Genomic DNA, 16876 nt, shown 5'->3' on the forward strand with positions numbered 1-16876 from the left:
ATTTATGAACGAAAATGGAACGAAACCACACGAAACGGGCACGTAGTCCGTGACCCCCATACACATTCCTACCAAATGAGGCGGACTGCAAGGTTGGAGTGTGAATGGGGGGCTTAAATCTAGTATATCGATTCTTTAATATAGCAACATCAATGTTGTTGACATTTGACATTAGCAAATTGACATGTTCTTGTTCTTCTCTATATCATAGAGTAACTTATATATACTGAGATAGAGTATACACTCAGCGTTGAGACGCTACGCCATCTAGCGAATTATGTCAAACTAACTGGCACAAGGGTAATTTTCTAGGGAAATTTCAATTCTGTTCATGGTTGATTAGGGTAATAAAACTATTCTTTGTATAGTTAAATTAATTTATTAAATAGTTTCATTGCCCTAAAAACTAAAGGCATCCTGATAATCATTAAGTAAAACAACTTTTAAAATGGTTAAATTACTTTATTTACCAAATTTTATAACATTTAACAGTAATTTTAAACAAATCCACTAACAAAGTTACAGCAACACAACAAAAAGTACTATAAAAATCTTTTAACAATTTAAAATACAATATACTCGTCATATCTCGACGAGTAAGCAAGTTCTCGTAAGCCCCCGGATGATCCGGATCTAGGACCTATGATCACCTAGGTACTTACTAATGGAGCCTTTGACAATCGAACTGGAAATACAAATTCTTTATTGCAGTAACTAATAATACATTGCAATCGATACCTATAGTTCGTTTTTTTAGCATTAGAAAGAACTCCACAGAAGCAAGCGTGCAGTTTTTATCAGGGTCTTTAATTGTTAATAATTATTGAATTATCTAATGAAGCATGGTCAATACATATAATTTACTTCAAATTATTACCGCTAAAAGTGCCGGATTTGGACCACAAGCTTACTTCTGCGAAGTTCTTTCTAATGCTAAAAAAAGGGACTGTAAGCATATTTCAGGTAGGTACATTATAATTGTAAGTGGCAAACCAATATGTCAGTAGGAAAAGCGTAAATTGATATTTGCCGTTTGTACTGGTCTGGTGGTGGTGTTTGTATAGGTACCTACAAGTCGCGCGAGTGTCTAAAAATACCTAAGTTAAACAGTATAAGCTTAGTGGTCTGCCTGATTATAAAAAAAAAAACATATAACTATCAGGTAGTCACAATTTATATTGCCTACTACCTATATTTTACAATATTCTACATAATTCACAGATAGTAAACGGGTACAAAAACGGGCGCTGAGGCTCTAGGATATAGTCACAAATAAACACTAGCTATTTATTATGCTATTCTGTCTAAAAAAAATGTGAGGAGTGAGATCGTCGGAGGAATCATCTCGATTATACCTTTTCTGCTACCGGATACTTTCTGCTAACAAGAGCTGTCCCTCTCAGCAGAAATTATCCTGTTACACTTGTGACAGGATATATTTAGTCCTTATATTTCTAATAAGGAGATCACCATAAAGGATGACTCACGCTATGAGACAGGGCTGAGACCGAGCCGGAGTACCAGCGCTTCGTTTTATATGGAAAGCACCACGTGAACACCGATCAGCCGTCATAGAAAATGACGTGTCGAACGCCTCGGCTCGGATCCCGCCCGGTCTAGCGTGAGTCATCCTTAATTTTTACTTAAAATGTAACATTACGTTAGCTATGTTTGTACGGACGACAATCCTGTTTACAGAAGTTGTTGGAAGTTACAGAACCGACCTCTAGCTGACAATATTCGTTACCATACATGTACCACACACTCTCAAAAGACACAAAGGAGACTGGCGAAGCCACGTCACAACTACTAAAAAAATGGGTGAGTCAACTATTCCTTGACGTTATGTACATTATAAGCGCTTATTACACTTCCACACCGTCGGGCCTTAATGCGATCGTGGCCGACGGTGCGCCCGAGCAAGATCGTTTTGCGTTTCACGAAATATAAGGACATCGTCAACAATATTTCAATTTTTAATATTTCAATTGTAACAAATACTTTGTCTCGAATTGGCAAACATGGTTGATACTTTTGTAGTTGAACTATTTTTTACACCAAGAAATATTGTGAACTATGTGACAATATTTCATGAAACCACATGAAACGGAAAACGATTCTTGCCCGATATCGGGGCAATCGTCAGCCGTCTGAAGGCAGAATAAGTGTAATAAGCCCTATTGTGTCCAGGGACTGTCTCATATCAAACATAAAGTGTCATTCTATGGAACTTGCTAACTATGTAAACATACAACTACGTAAACATTGAAATTGTCTCTGAATGATGAACTTCCTTCCGACTTTTGTTTACATAAGTAGTTAGCAAGTTCCATAGAATGACACTTTAGGCAAATAATCTTTCAGAAAGAGTCTTTGTAGTGTTACGCTAATACTAGCACCCAAAAGAAAGGAATGAGTACCTATTGTTTTGTAGTTCAGAAAACCATAACTATGACAATGAGTGGGAAAACAGGTTGATTCACCCACTTATACACTTGTAGTGGCCACATGTAACCAAATACAGGTAAGTACATATCTAATATCGCCTGGCAAACCAAGCATTTAGGTGCAAAATTCAAATTTCATATGGGAGATGATAGAATATTCCCGCCATTTTTTTTTCAATTTGCCGCCTTTTCTACTAACAAATTTGGTTTGCCAGACCATATACCTATCGTTACATTGTTAACTTAGGTAGATATTTGCTAACTTTAAATAAACTAGGTAAACCCTACCTACCAGGTAGGTTTACCTGTAATCTATAGTTTGGGAAGAGTCGTTTGTCAGTGGAGCATTTTAAGCAGAAAGAACAGAGAGGCTATCGCAAAAACCGAAATTCGCAAATTGCGGGGATCTTTCTCTTTTACTGCAATGAAGAATTATGCCTTCATTGGAGTAAAAGAGAAAGATCCCCACAATTTGCGAACCTTTGATTTTCGCGGTTATAGCTCAGTACTCTCTTTTCCGTAACAGTTTTTTACTGACAATTACTTGTTTACCAAACTATATAATTACAGATTTCAATACCTTTCATGTTAATATACAGTATGTCTTTTGACAAACTATACTTAGGTACACCTATTTGTAGTAAAATAATTAGATTTATTTCTATCTCTATTCGAAAATAAACTCGTCTAGTTTCACATATTAATACGTATCGCCCGTCGCTTAATAGGTACGTAAACAATAGGTACGTAGAGTAGAAGTGAAATGCTGATATCACTGTCGATAACTAACTTATAGCTGCGCCCCTTCCGTCAGTTAAGTAGGTACACAATAAGTAAGGTACATGTGAATTGCTTTAGTATGCTTTGTTATTCAGTATGTATGTTTAGTATGTTTTGGGCATTTATTTGTATGATGATACTGATATTTGTTCCTGAGTCATGGGTGTTTTCTATGTATTTAAGTATTTGTATATTATAATATATCGTTGTCTGAGTACCCACAACACAAGCCTTCTTGAGCTTACTGTGGGACTTAGTCAATCTGTGTAAGAATGTCCTATAATATTTATTTATTTATTTATTTATAACTGTATCCAAGAAATGTTTTTCGGAAATAAACAATTTTTTTTATGACCGACTTATATCGGGCTTTTATTACTCGTAATAGTCGTAATGTAATTTACACCTAGCCTTTTGGCGCGCGAATGATATCTGAGGGTCTACTACAGCCAAAATCACAAAATCGAAAAACGTTATTCTACCTGTCTGCCGGTAGCAGTATCGGCTTAGGTACAAACAGCAATACTCTTAACTATCCAACTGTGGACCTTATGCTTTTTGTAATAAGGTTGAAACCATGGTTTCATAAAGTGTACACGCATTGTGACCCCGGGTTCGAATCCCTAGGGTGAACTTTTTGTTTGTTATTTTTTTCCGTTATTTTTTTCGTTTACAAAATATCAGAAGATTCTTAACAATATTTTAAATATAAAAAAAAATATTTGCCTTGAATTGCCGATAATATTCAATGCTTAATATTTTTTCGTCGTCTTTCCTCTTAAAAAGTATATTGGTAACGAACATAACGGTGTCCTGATATTATGTGGAACGGAAAACGAATCAGGCGACTAATGTCGTAAGGAAAAATGACTTAAAATAATAACGTCTAAAATGTCTAAATACCTATTATTGTCAAGAAATTTAAAAAACTAAAAGTATCAATAACGAAGTACAAAAATGAAACTAAAAGTCTAAATGAGAATAATAGGTACCGAAAAAAAGATATCGCGAATTGAATTTTCGAAATAAATGTAACCAAGGCGATGTCTTAACATCTCAGGTTTAGGCTGCGTTTCCACCAGAGATGTGCGAGGTAGCTGGGTGCATAGCCAAGTTGCAAATCGTTCACACTCCGTAGCGAACGAAACGCCCAATGTCTCTGTCACAGTAATTTATAACTGAATAGTATACTTAACCGTTATCTGAGACTGTCTGTTCGTCTGTCTGTCACCAGGCTGTACCTCATGAACCGTGATAGCTAGGCAGTTGAAATTTTCACAGATGATGTATTTCTGTTGCCGCTATAACAACAAATACTAAAAACAAATTATAATAAATATTTAAATGGGGCTCCCATACAACAAACGTCATTTTTTCCCTTTTTTGAGTAACGGAGTCCCTTCGTGCACGATACTAACATGCACTTGGGCGGTTTTTTTTTACATTATTATAATTCGTAATTTTTCCTTATAGACATTAATCGACAAATAATTCCGAAAAACTGCTTTTAGCATGCTTACTAACTAGGGTGGCAGAGTAAGACCAAGGTAACGCTGCAGTGTTTTTCAAAGCAAAGACTTGCAAAGTGTTATTTTAAAATCATAATTTCATAGCTGTTGGACATTTAAAATATAACACTTGCATGTCTGGTCTAAATCTAGCAAGCAGCTTAGGTATGTTTGACTTAGGACAAAGTGTTCGCTTGAGACTTGGGTTCTATTCCCGCCATCGGTGAACTTTTTCGTTTTTTTTTTTACTTTTTGCGCTGAGTTTTTCCTTTCAGAAAACCGGCTTAGGTACAAACAGCAATACTCTTAACTATCCATCGATGGACCTTATGCATGGTTTCATAAAGTGTACACGCATTGTGACCCCGGGTTCGCATCCCACCTAGGGTGAACTTTTTGTTTGTTATTATTTTTATTTTTTTATAGCGACGGCTCCTGTGCTGCCCCCTATAGTTCCTAATAAGTATTAGGAACATATTAAATATATTAAAAACGGGTCACTCACGTATTTTAAGTGTAAAAAAATTTTGTTATTAAAAAAGTGTTAGGAACATAAAAAAAAATACCTAGGGGACTTGTTTTTCGCTTCTTTTTCTTATACTTATTAACCAATAAATCGAAAAATGTCATACGTAGAGGCATAGCTAAGTAATAATAGTTAATAAGAATAATAAGTATAAATTAAATTATGTAAAAATAATTTTCCATAATGTCAATATCCTGAGAGCAAAATGGGGATTACGTTTGTTTGAAGAAGCGGTTGTCCTATTTCCTCTTAACCTTTCGTATGCCTTGTCATATCAGTAGGTTATTAAATCAGTAGCAAATGTTTAACAAAGGCATACGAAGGGTTATGTATTATTAGATATTAAGTATAACGGAAAACTGCTGTACAAAGAGTGCCCTGGGCCCCGGGTAGATGTAATAACCGGTATTATACAAAAAGACAGGTGCCATTTTACTATTAGGTACTGGTTCAGGTAGTGTGTGATGTGCCTTAAATAGTCGTCGAGTGAAAAATGTACTCATTGACTTTTGGTCCCTCCTGCATGCTCGCTGCTTCTTGGACTTTAGTGAGAGGCCTAACTGAGGCGATTGGTAAGAAGTTACTAGCTGACCCAGTCCGTAGGCTGTCTGGATCAAGGTCATTTTTATTATGTTCACTAAGAAAAGTGTAATATTTAAATTAGTTTTAGTCCCAAAGTTCAGTTGCCTTCTATTAGAAAACCACCGCACAAGTTCTTTACCAACCGCCTGAGATTGGAGTCACAGCCCGTAACATTGTTCTGCAGCTTTTCGAACTAAGTACCTACTTTTCGTAACTATTTATAAATCGCCCGCTGTTTAAGTGCACTCCTGCAGCCTTGAGACTCTTCTTGTGTTCTGAAAAAAAAAGCAACAAAGAAAATTTTATTGAGTTATAAAACATTATGTCACTATTGTAATAACCTAAAAATTCTAAAAACAACTAGATTAATTTACAGTCATATTGCTGGCATTTTGCTTTTGGAACAAAATGTGTGTACGCATGTGACCTGAGTTCGATTCCCAGGAAAGGTGAACTTTTTGTGTTTATTTTAAAATATATTTATTACAAAATTAATAAGTAAACCCGCGCTAGTGTAGATGGAGGTCTTTCAAAATGTCAAATGAATAGAAGTTTTCGGGGTTCCAAGCTTTTAATTATCGCTATTTTCACTCCATATTCATAATTGTGATAAATCTTTGATTATAATCATGGTAAACCATAGCTATAGCTCAATAAATACTAGTGGTACTTATAAAAAAAAGTGCCAACTAAAATACTTATATGCATTTAGAAAAATAAGATTTTTGACACCCCCCCCCCCCTAAAATCATCCAAAAAACATGCTTCGAATGACCCCGTTTCCTCCTACGTCATGCTACCGTCATCCGATGTCCAGACCCCCCCCCCCCCCCTAATTTGAAATGACGTAATTTATGAATAGCCCCATGTAAGAATTTTGATAACTTCTGTTTTACTGGACCAACATCAACAGTGGCGCCAACTGGTGAGCAAAGAACGCTAGCCCTCATTTACAGTCATATTGCTGGCATTTTGCTTCGGAACAAAATGTGTGATCGCATGTGACTTGAGTTCGATTCCCAGGAAAGGTGAACTTTTTGTTTAATTTTTATTTGTAATTTTGATTGCAATTTGTATCCTTTTTTAGTTTTAACAAGATTAAAATATGCTTCAGCAAAATAAATAATGTTCTTTACTAATTGTTATACTTCGTTTTATTTAGCATTAGAAAGAAGTTGAAAGAAGGTAAACGATCTTGACATGTCTTTTGATTGAAAAGCGCGTTTTGTAAATTAAGAACTATTACTTATGAAAGCATATATGATCGTATTACATACATAATTGTTACATATTTGCCGTAACTTATTTTTAAAATGTGTTTTTCAATTAAAAGTCACATCAAGATTGTTTACCTTATTTCTATTGCTAAAAAAAACGAACTATAGTACATAGTAATTAATAACAAATAATAATAATAGCAAGGTGAGGTCTATTGTGACTTTAAGAGCTGTCGAAAGAGGGCGTTAAAATAAACGATTCTATATCAAAATAAAAATGCAAATTTTAATAAGTTTTTGGCAAAAATTACATTTTTGGTACAAGCTTTTATCGCTGACTGTATTTCAGCTCAATCACCGGCACCGATCAAATTTAACTTGCAAGATTTGATTACAGACAACGGGACAGGTGAAACTAAATAAAAGCTAGTAAAAGATTTCAAAATTAATAACATAATAACTAAACCCGCGTCGCACGTTCGATCCCCGACCGCGATGTAAATTATGTATTTACAAAAAAAATATAGAATTTAATGGGCGGTATCTTATCTTATCTTATAACTTTAAACGAGCAATTCTTGTTATTTAAATGAAATTTGCTATATGGGGGTTATCGGGGGCGGAAAGTCGATCTAGCTAAGTCTTATATCTGGGAAAACGCGATTGTTTTCTCCGTGGGTTTTGATGCTAGAGCAATGATTTTTTCAACACAGATTAATATTGTCAATATCTGTGTCGGACCGTTTTGATATTTTTCTTTTTTAAGGCGCTAGGCCCCTTCAAAAATGGCCTCATTGACTATGCCGCAATGAAGCTATCTAATGAAAAATATATTTCTAGACGTAGGAAGACTAATGCATGGATTATAAATTATCTACATAAAACGATATTTAAATCAGCGCTGGGGGTCTACCGCGAACACCGAAGTTTGCTAATTGCGGGCATCTTTCTCGTTTACTCTCATTACGGCGTAATTAGAGTGACAAATTCATAATTCACTTTAATTGAATTTAGCTGACCTGCTAGATATCCAATAGTAGTACTTGTGTAGCCTGCAGTCTCTTTCGTTTGTCTTGTTGGTTGGAAACATGGGGCTCATCACCTGTAATTTTAAAAGTAAGAATATAAGAATAAGAATACATTTTATTATCAATAAAAACACGTAACAGAATATTGCAGGGGTCTCCGCACTAGGCTACGCCTGTATCGCGGGGAACCAGTTACAATTAAAATTAATTAATTGGTCATTTCTCCATACAAACGTACTCGACTGTTTCCTCCGTGGGTTTTGATGTTAGAGTAATGATTTTTTCAACACAGATTAATATTATTGTTAATATCTGTGTCAGACCGTTTTGCTTTTTTTGATATTTTTGTTTTTAAGGCGTTAGAGCCCTTCAAAAATGGCCTCATTGACTATGCCGCAATGAGAGGCATAGTATTCAAAACTGACATCAATTAGCCAAAAAAGCAAAACGGTCCTACACAGATAATTTCATAATTATTTAGATTTCCAAATTTGGTTACGATTGGTTAAGTTTTGGAGTAGGAAACAGTCGAGTACGAAACCTGGATTTTTGAGATTTTTACGCAGGATTTTTCGCCTTGTCCTTATCGCACTAGTTTAAGGAGCCGCTTCCGTTAACGAGACGGGTATATTTACCTAAAATATTTAAAACTCAGCTCCTGTTTCGTCTTAATTAACACAAGTTCGCAATTCCTGTATCGCTGTTATATTGCGGTGCATGGATAGATATACCTATTTTGTTGACTGTAATCAAACACTCAAGCAGATTTTACTTCACATAGCTCAAAGTGGAAAAATAAAGCTATCTAATGAAAAATATATTTCTAGACGTAGGAAGACTAATGCATGGATTATAAATTATCTACATAAAACGATATTTAAATCAGCGCTGGGGGTCTACCGCGAACACCGAAGTTTGCTAATTGCGGGCATCTTTCTCGTTTACTCTCATTACGGCGTAATTAGAGTGACAAATTCATAATTCACTTTAATTGAATTTAGCTGACCTGCTAGATATCCAATAGTAGTACTTGTGTAGCCTGCAGTCTCTTTCGTTTGTCTTGTTGGTTGGAAACATGGGGCTCACCTGTAATTTTAAAAGTCCATCATACGAAAAGAATACAGGTACAGAGGTATGTACCTACCAGGTAGTGATCGGTAGATTTTTTAGGGTACCTATACACTCAAAGTTAAGTATTGTCGAGGCTCGCGAAGGCCGAAGGCCGAGCTCCGCGTAGGGCCGAAGGCCCGAAGCGTCACACGAGAGGGGGAAGTTGGAGCTTAAACACGACCCAATAGGAAAAGTGTCTTGACAACCTCAGGTCGGGCCTACGGCCTTATGTACAATTACAAAAATAAATTACAATTGAATATAACATACATACATATAATCACGCCTATTTCCCGGAGGGGTAGGCAGAGACCACGGATTTAATATAAATAGGTATCTTATATATAAATTACAATTGAAAGTTTAACAAATATCCGTACATTTAGATAAGTTTCCACGTAGATGTCGCTGTTTCGTGCATTCAAAATTCTGCTTCGCGTAATCATGGTTTTTAGGGTTCCGTACCCAAAGGGTAAAACGGGACCCTATTACTAAGACTTCGCTGTCCGTCCGTCCGTCTGTCTGTCACCAGGCTGTATCTCACGAACCGTGATAGCTAGACAGTTGAAATTTTCACAGATGATGTATTTCTGTTGCCGCTATAACAACAAATACTAAAAACAGAATAAAATAAAGATTTAAGTGGGGCTCCCATACAGCAAACGTGATTTTTGACCAAAGTTAAGCAACGTCGGGCGTGGTCAGTACTTGGATGGGTGACCGTTTTCTTTTTGCATTTTTTTCGGTTTTTTTTTTGCTTTATGGTACGGAACCCTTCGTGCGCGAGTTCGACTCGCACTTGCCCGGTTTTTAACTATTTATTTACTGGGAATGTAGCTCACGGCCAGGCTGTGCTATTACAAATTGGAATTTAGACATATTGCAATTACAAATTGGGATTCTCCTGTATTTCTTCGATTTTTCTTGGGATAATGATGACCAGTCCCATTATTACTTATTATGTATACCGTGGAGTCAACATCATAATCTGCCACTTTTTCGGTTTAGCTTAGAGGTACGAGCGTATGTTTTCGCTTGGCACTAATTGTTCACAAAGTATCTGAGTGCGATCCCCGAGACTTTTAATTTTAATACGTATATAGTACAGAGACGAAATGTTCCATTATTTTCCAAAACATACTATTCTATTTTCTTTCCTCAGCAGCCTAGTGACGTCTGGATGATGTCTGTGTTATGTTATAAATGTTATAATGTTGGGTGGCTGATGGTGATGGATGAGATGGCCCTACACATTTCTTAAAAAACATTTTACTATAATAGCCTATAATTATGTCGGACTACCTGACGCCCACAACTTCGTTTGCGTGGAATTGAATAATTAAATTTTCGTTGAATTGTGTGTAAAAAATCTAAAAAGTAAGTACTTATAGATCTTATAGCAAAGTTACGTACACTTATCACTGTGATCGTTCGATTCGCCAGCACGGCCTGAAATGACGGCCACGGTTCCTTTAAACAGTTCCAGTTCCATCGTCAGGGTTTAAAGTCACATCAGTACAATGGTTTACGATCTCTTCGATAAGGAATAACTTAATAGTAAGAAAACTTAACTTATCGCATTAATGCATATTTGTTCGTTATGGATGTTTCTATGTATATATATATCGTGGTCTAGTACCCACAACAAAAGCCTCATTGAGGTTACTGTGGGACTAGGTCGATCTGTGTAATTCTTGTCATATAATATTTATTATTTAATCCTTTGGATTAGGCTATCACTACGTTAATGTCACTACATTTACCACTAGAACAAAGTTCAGACAGGCTTCATTTCTTACCTCGGTGAGGCCTTCGTTTAGAGTCAAAAAAATCTAACATTTAGGCAGTTTGATTAACTTTTTTTGGTATCAATGTAGAGAATAAATAGTCTACTATATACTTATTCCAAAATATTTGATTTTAGAGATGTATGTTTTTAAATATAACAACTTGAAAGAAAAAGTTCAAAATTTCTCTATTCACCCCGCGATTTCTGTTGACCCCATTTTACGGTACTTGTTTTAATATTAGCCAATTGATGTGACCTGGTTAAAAAGAGTGGCACGTTCTCTGCATGGCGCGGCAGCGGCGCTGTGGTGGAGTGTGCGCGTAGGTCTTGGCGGGACGTCACAGGCGCCCCAGGACGGCCAGGAAAAGCAGAGCAGTACTGTGTGCTCTCCGGAGCCACAGGTGGACTGAGCTCTGGAATTTGCAGGTTTACACATTTAGTCAAATGTTGGATTTCACGTTGCTACTTGCGCTGCGACATTTGGCCAACCATTGACAAAGTCTAAGGCGAAAGTGCAGCCAGCCGTGTGGCCCGTGAATTCCAAGTTGAATGTAAGAACTTTAATTCGATTTGCTAGGTCGTTCGGAAAGGACTATAATATATATAAACGAAACTAAATAAAGGAATTGTGAACCTCTATGCAACTATTACCGGATTTGACGCAGAAGAACCACGTATTTTCGTTAAATTTTGTGACGATCTGGTCATGCCATACCATGACAATATAGATTTTTTTGTCGATCCAGATTTCAGAAATTTTTAAAATGCTGAAATTGACATAAAGGACTTACGGCTTGGCCACGTCATTGAGCGACTGGCGACGACAGCAGCGACAACCATAGATGGGAACGAAAGGTCCGATCGCTGTCTCCACTTTAAATACTAGATCCTTTTTACAAAAACCGTAATACGTCATCGTTACCGTTAATAATATCAAACACTGTTTTCTAAGCCAAAGCTACTATTAGTAAGTATGAAGATGATCCGTACATGACACATGACTCGGAACTGCTGCCTGCTGATTTCGCCGTACGGCGAGCCGACCCGACCGCTCGCCGCGCCGCGACCGCCACTGCGGTGTCGGCGTCCTCCTGTCCTCCCGCTCGCCTTTTGATGTGTCGAGGTATGCTGAACTGCGGTGCGCCACCTAAATACGAAATGGTTTATGCTCAACTAAAAATCACCAGTGTTTTATTTTGTGTGTTGTGTATCTCGCACCAAATGTCCAGCAAACTTGAAGTCAAAATCAAAATATGCTTTATTCATGTAGGCCTAGGAACAAGCACTTATGAATAGTTATTATTAGGTACATATTATCTTAATCTAATTAACAGAGCAATTTATTGATGTTAATATTATTCCATAATAACATCGGACTATTATCAGACATCATAAATTTTTCAGCATTTTTGGTGCTGCTGAGTGGTGTTAACAGAATTGGTATAGATAATTTCAACTAAAATGGTAAATTAAGGATAATATTAACGTAATTAACCATTAGGGTTAAATTATTTATACCAATTCTGTTAACATCACTCCGCTGCACCAAAAATGCTGGAAAAGTTACGATGTCTGATTATTATACAGATAAAATTCTAAGAATTTCACAAAAAGATCGTCAAAAATAAAAAATATAATTGATACCTACTACTCCGGTTCCGTAGTTCGGTGCTGGAGGACCTTACATTGGGAAGGCAGCATCGGAGGATAATTCTTCCGCCGCCTTTCCCTTTAGGTCCAGGAGACTAAACCCCTTTGGTAGGCCATCCTCGTCCTCGGAGTCCAGCAGAATGCCTTCCTCGATGTTGGAGGTGTGTTGTTCCGCGTTGTCAGTGTCCATGGCAGAGGGGGTGTTCGTTGCGGGTGCGCTCTCTGCGGTGTTGTCCTCCCCTCTGTCTATGTTCCCCTCCGGTGTGTTCTTCCTCGGTGGCGAATCTCTGAAGCGCCCTCCGCTGTGCTGGAAACGGATGTAGACTGTCCCACATAGGTAGTTCAGTCTCCTTCCCTTTTCCATCACCGCTTGAACAACGTCCTCAGGTATTCCCACCAGGAGTAGGGTGCAGGCCCTTTTCTTAAGGGGGATCGCATGATGAAGAGTCCACTTCCTCACCATGGCCCAGGGGTTCTGAAAGTTTAGGACTCTTCCAACCTTGGTGAGATTTTCTTCTAGGGACGGGATCAGGATACCGCACCTTATGTTCCGAACCATCTCGTCCTCCCTCTTTCCAACTAGATGGTCTCCGTTTTGAAGGGTGGCCGACTCCAACCACTTCATCAGCCACGCCTTGGTGTTTGCGTTCTGGCACCACAGCTTCAGGTACCCATCCACAAAACTGGGTCTACCCGAGAACGCTGGGGCCTCCACTACGGTATCCAGATCGGTCTCAATGGCCGCCTGGAAGATGGCGTCCCCGATCTTCTGCTCCACCTCTGCAGCGTCTTGCTGCGTCAGTCTGCCCGTGCGAACGTTGGTGATCGCCACCGTCAGATCTGCCGCTGCTGCCGCCGCATAGGAGGAGGGTGGTTCCTTTGTCCCCGAGGAGGCGTCCATCCGTTGCTTCTTATGGTCGCCTCTGGGGGTTTCGTCCAGGCGTGCCCTCTTGGCTTTCCCTTCTGGTTTCTTCGCCTGGGTTGGTTTTGCAGTCGTCGTCGCTGCCGCGTTCTGTTCCCGCGGGGCGTCAAACTCCTGCTTGGTCTCAGAGGAGCGGCCATCTGCTTCTCTTCGCTTTTGGAGCCGCTGCCTCTTCTTCTGCGAAAGCTTCTTCCGCCGTGGTGGGTCTGTTTCGGTCTGGGCAGGCTTCCCTCTCGGTTTGCACCTGATCTCCCAGCCGGGATCTATGACCTGCTTCGAGGGTTCAACAGGTGTCCCACTCTCAGCCGTCCTCGGTTTGTCTTTAGAGGGCTCAGCTGTCGAAGGATCCGTCGTCTCCGGATCAGCCACCTGGGCTGGGGTTCCGGTAGGTACCCCGGCTTTCAGTGGCCTCTCCAGCTTCGATGGCTCCTCCGTGGCCGAACCACTCCCTATTTGGTTCGCCCTCCTTAGTGCTTCAGCACGTGCCGTCTCATCTAAGGAGAGCGTTTGTTTTTTGTTTTTTTTCTTTAATTTAGCAATTTCCATTTTGTGCACACCGTGCCGCTTTTTAATTACAATAATTTGCAAGACATATAAAATTATAACTACTAACACTATAACTATATAACATTATAACTAGATAGAGTTATAATATCGTTACGTTAATATTTTTACGTATATCGTTTTAAAGTACCACATCGGCGTAAGTAAGCGTCGGTACCACGGACGTAGAGAGTAAACTGGATAGAGTGTGTGATAGAGTGTGATCGGCCAAAAAGTGTGTCCACATGAGAAGTCAAGGTGGGCCATTGCATCTCTTTCTAATTAGGGTGACCATACGTCATATGTATGTAGGTTATTAGGATAACATTGAATATATTAAATTAAATTGCGTGCATCTTTCTCTGTCACTGTAATTACTCCTTTATAGGAGTAAAAGAGAAAGATAAATTAATTTGCGAACTTCGGTGTTCACGGTGCTAGGCCATCTGCAGGGCTGCCAGTACATAAATCTTGATTATGCGATCCTGTGCCCGCAATTATACGAAATTCGATTGCATTATACGAGTACAAAAAAAACACTATTATTTTAAATCGATTTTTTAATAACTGGTGAATTTCGGTTTTTGCGGTAAGCCCCCAAATTGCGGGGATATTTCTCTTTTACTCCAATGACAGCGTAATAATAGTGACAGAGAAAGATGCCCGCAATTTGCGCACTTGGTTTTTCGCGGTTATAGCCCGCGTTGACGTGTATTTAAGTAGTTGCCGTTCCATTAAATCGTATAACAGTATTGGCATACTGTTTTTTGAAGCATTGACAGTAGTTTAACATCGGTGTTTTTTTCGTATCCAATTATACCGATTGACCAACTATACGACATGTATACGAAAATAATTTCATTATACGAATTTCGTAGCCTATTATACGATCTGGCAGCCCTGGCCATCTGTGCGAAAAGAGAAGAGTCGTGAAATGTAAAGAAACTAGTGATGTGCCGTTCCTAGTAAATTTTCTAAAGAGGGTAAATTCCCAATAACGTTTCTGGTATCGTCCCAAAAGTCAGTAAATTAGATAAAGTTCTATTTTTCTTTTATTATCAATGTGTTTTTTTATTATTATAACAGTGCATAATTGTGTCTGCAAAGTTTAAGGACTTTGGATTTCAATTTTGGCAATTATTTATTCTGTATTGGCTCTCATTTTACTAATTTCAGTAGTATAGGTATTGATATAAATACTACCACAATGGTATATTTTTAACATTGGCAACATGTGCGAGTGAGACACCGCCACCCACCTTTGCTATCTCAAGTGGACCGTTTTCTCTAGTCTGGTACGAACGTCTTTCTGGCTCGGTGATAAAGTTCAATTTAGCATGGCAAAGTGACAGTGCAGTCCATCTTATAAGTCCAATCTTCAGTTCCAATCTTGACATAGGCGTTTTGTTATTCCTTTTTTCAATGGCGTTTTGTACTAGTCAATTGTTTTAGCTATGCTAAGATATATTACTAAACTTTTATTAATATTAATCAATTGTTAAAATGTAACAATATTAATTACAATAAAATTACAATAATACCATAAATTCAAATACTCTAGATACATTGCAGACCTGCTCAACGTCAGAGAGGTATATATGTCTATCTCACTTTATTACTTTAGTGTCTCTCTTAAGCCCGCTCCACACTCGTGCGCGAATCGCGGCGCGAAGCCGCGAACGCGAGTCTGGAGTCGATTTCGCATATCAGCGAACTAGACTCCACACTCGCGTTCGCGGCTTCGCCCGCGATTCACGCGCATAGTCTGGAGGGGGCTTTAGGCTCACTGCTGTCTATGTTTTTCTAATAATTATCTGGTGCTTTATTTCGTGCACGGTGTGAAATGATTTATTTTAAGTAGGTTAAGGCCCCAGTACACAATGGGCCATCGCCGGCCACTCCAACGGACGCATTTATGCGTTAGAGGGAGCAAGTGATATTGCTATCTCAATCTACCGCAAGGCTGCGTCCCTTGGAGTGGCCGGCGATGGCCCATTGTGTACTGGGGCCTTTAGGTTTATCCGGGCTTGTGACCGGCTCCTTTTGGACCACGGATGATCCGCAAGGAGGCTGAGTTCATCAATTCGAGTTATTCGAATTGGAAAAAAGTGGACTCATCACATCGCGGCTCAGCATTGTTACGGGCAATTATTAAAGGCGTATCCAGATTAGTCAAATTTTCGGCAATCTGATTCAAGTGAAGTTATCATGACACGCTAAACATGAACACCTTCAAAAAGGTATAACAATCGTTATTATTTGAAGTCGGTTATAAAAACTAATATCTTAATGATGTCTTGTGAAGAAATAATTACATAGCTATTAATATACCGACAAGTTATCGATACTGTCATATGAACATTTTGTCAAGCCCTAGCGTAAACGAACAGTTTATGTTTTTATACAAAATATCCTAAATTATTGACTAATATGATAAAATATTAGCACGGAACGGAAGAAAAACTTATAATGAACTGTATAAACCGGCTTCTTACACTTTTTACGCTGTTAATTTGACACAATATCGTTATGAAAATTTCGTTCGGAATATCATAAATCCTCTGAAATTAGTAATTGCTTGGATTATTTGGCCCTGTGACACTGCAATCCGGCACACTACAAGACACCATCTTCACTGAATTACTTTATTTAATACTTTTCGTCCTTATCCGTGTATATTTTTCAATTTGAAAATTACCGTTATACGCTCTTGGCCGTCCGCGGCCGTCGTCAAACTCAAAAGTGGTTACGTTTTCTCATTGGTAGTCTGACTC

At 38.4% G+C, this 16876-nt stretch overlaps 1 long non-coding RNA gene across 1 annotated transcript; it reads right to left on the bottom strand.

Moving 5' to 3' along the window:
• Positions 1-3569: 3569 nt before the first annotated feature.
• LOC134666164 (uncharacterized) lies at positions 3570-12049 on the bottom strand. Its single transcript, XR_010098461.1, has 5 exons — positions 11978-12049; positions 11244-11400; positions 9095-9174; positions 8080-8162; positions 3570-6118 (listed from the first exon to the last, which is right to left on the bottom strand). It is a non-coding gene; the product is annotated as an uncharacterized LOC134666164 (long non-coding RNA).
• Between the last annotated feature and the right edge of the window lie 4827 nt (positions 12050-16876).

The sequence above is a fragment of the Cydia fagiglandana genome, chromosome 1 (assembly GCF_963556715.1).
Source record: "Cydia fagiglandana chromosome 1, ilCydFagi1.1, whole genome shotgun sequence".
Classification (NCBI taxonomy): Eukaryota; Metazoa; Arthropoda; class Insecta; order Lepidoptera; family Tortricidae; genus Cydia; species Cydia fagiglandana.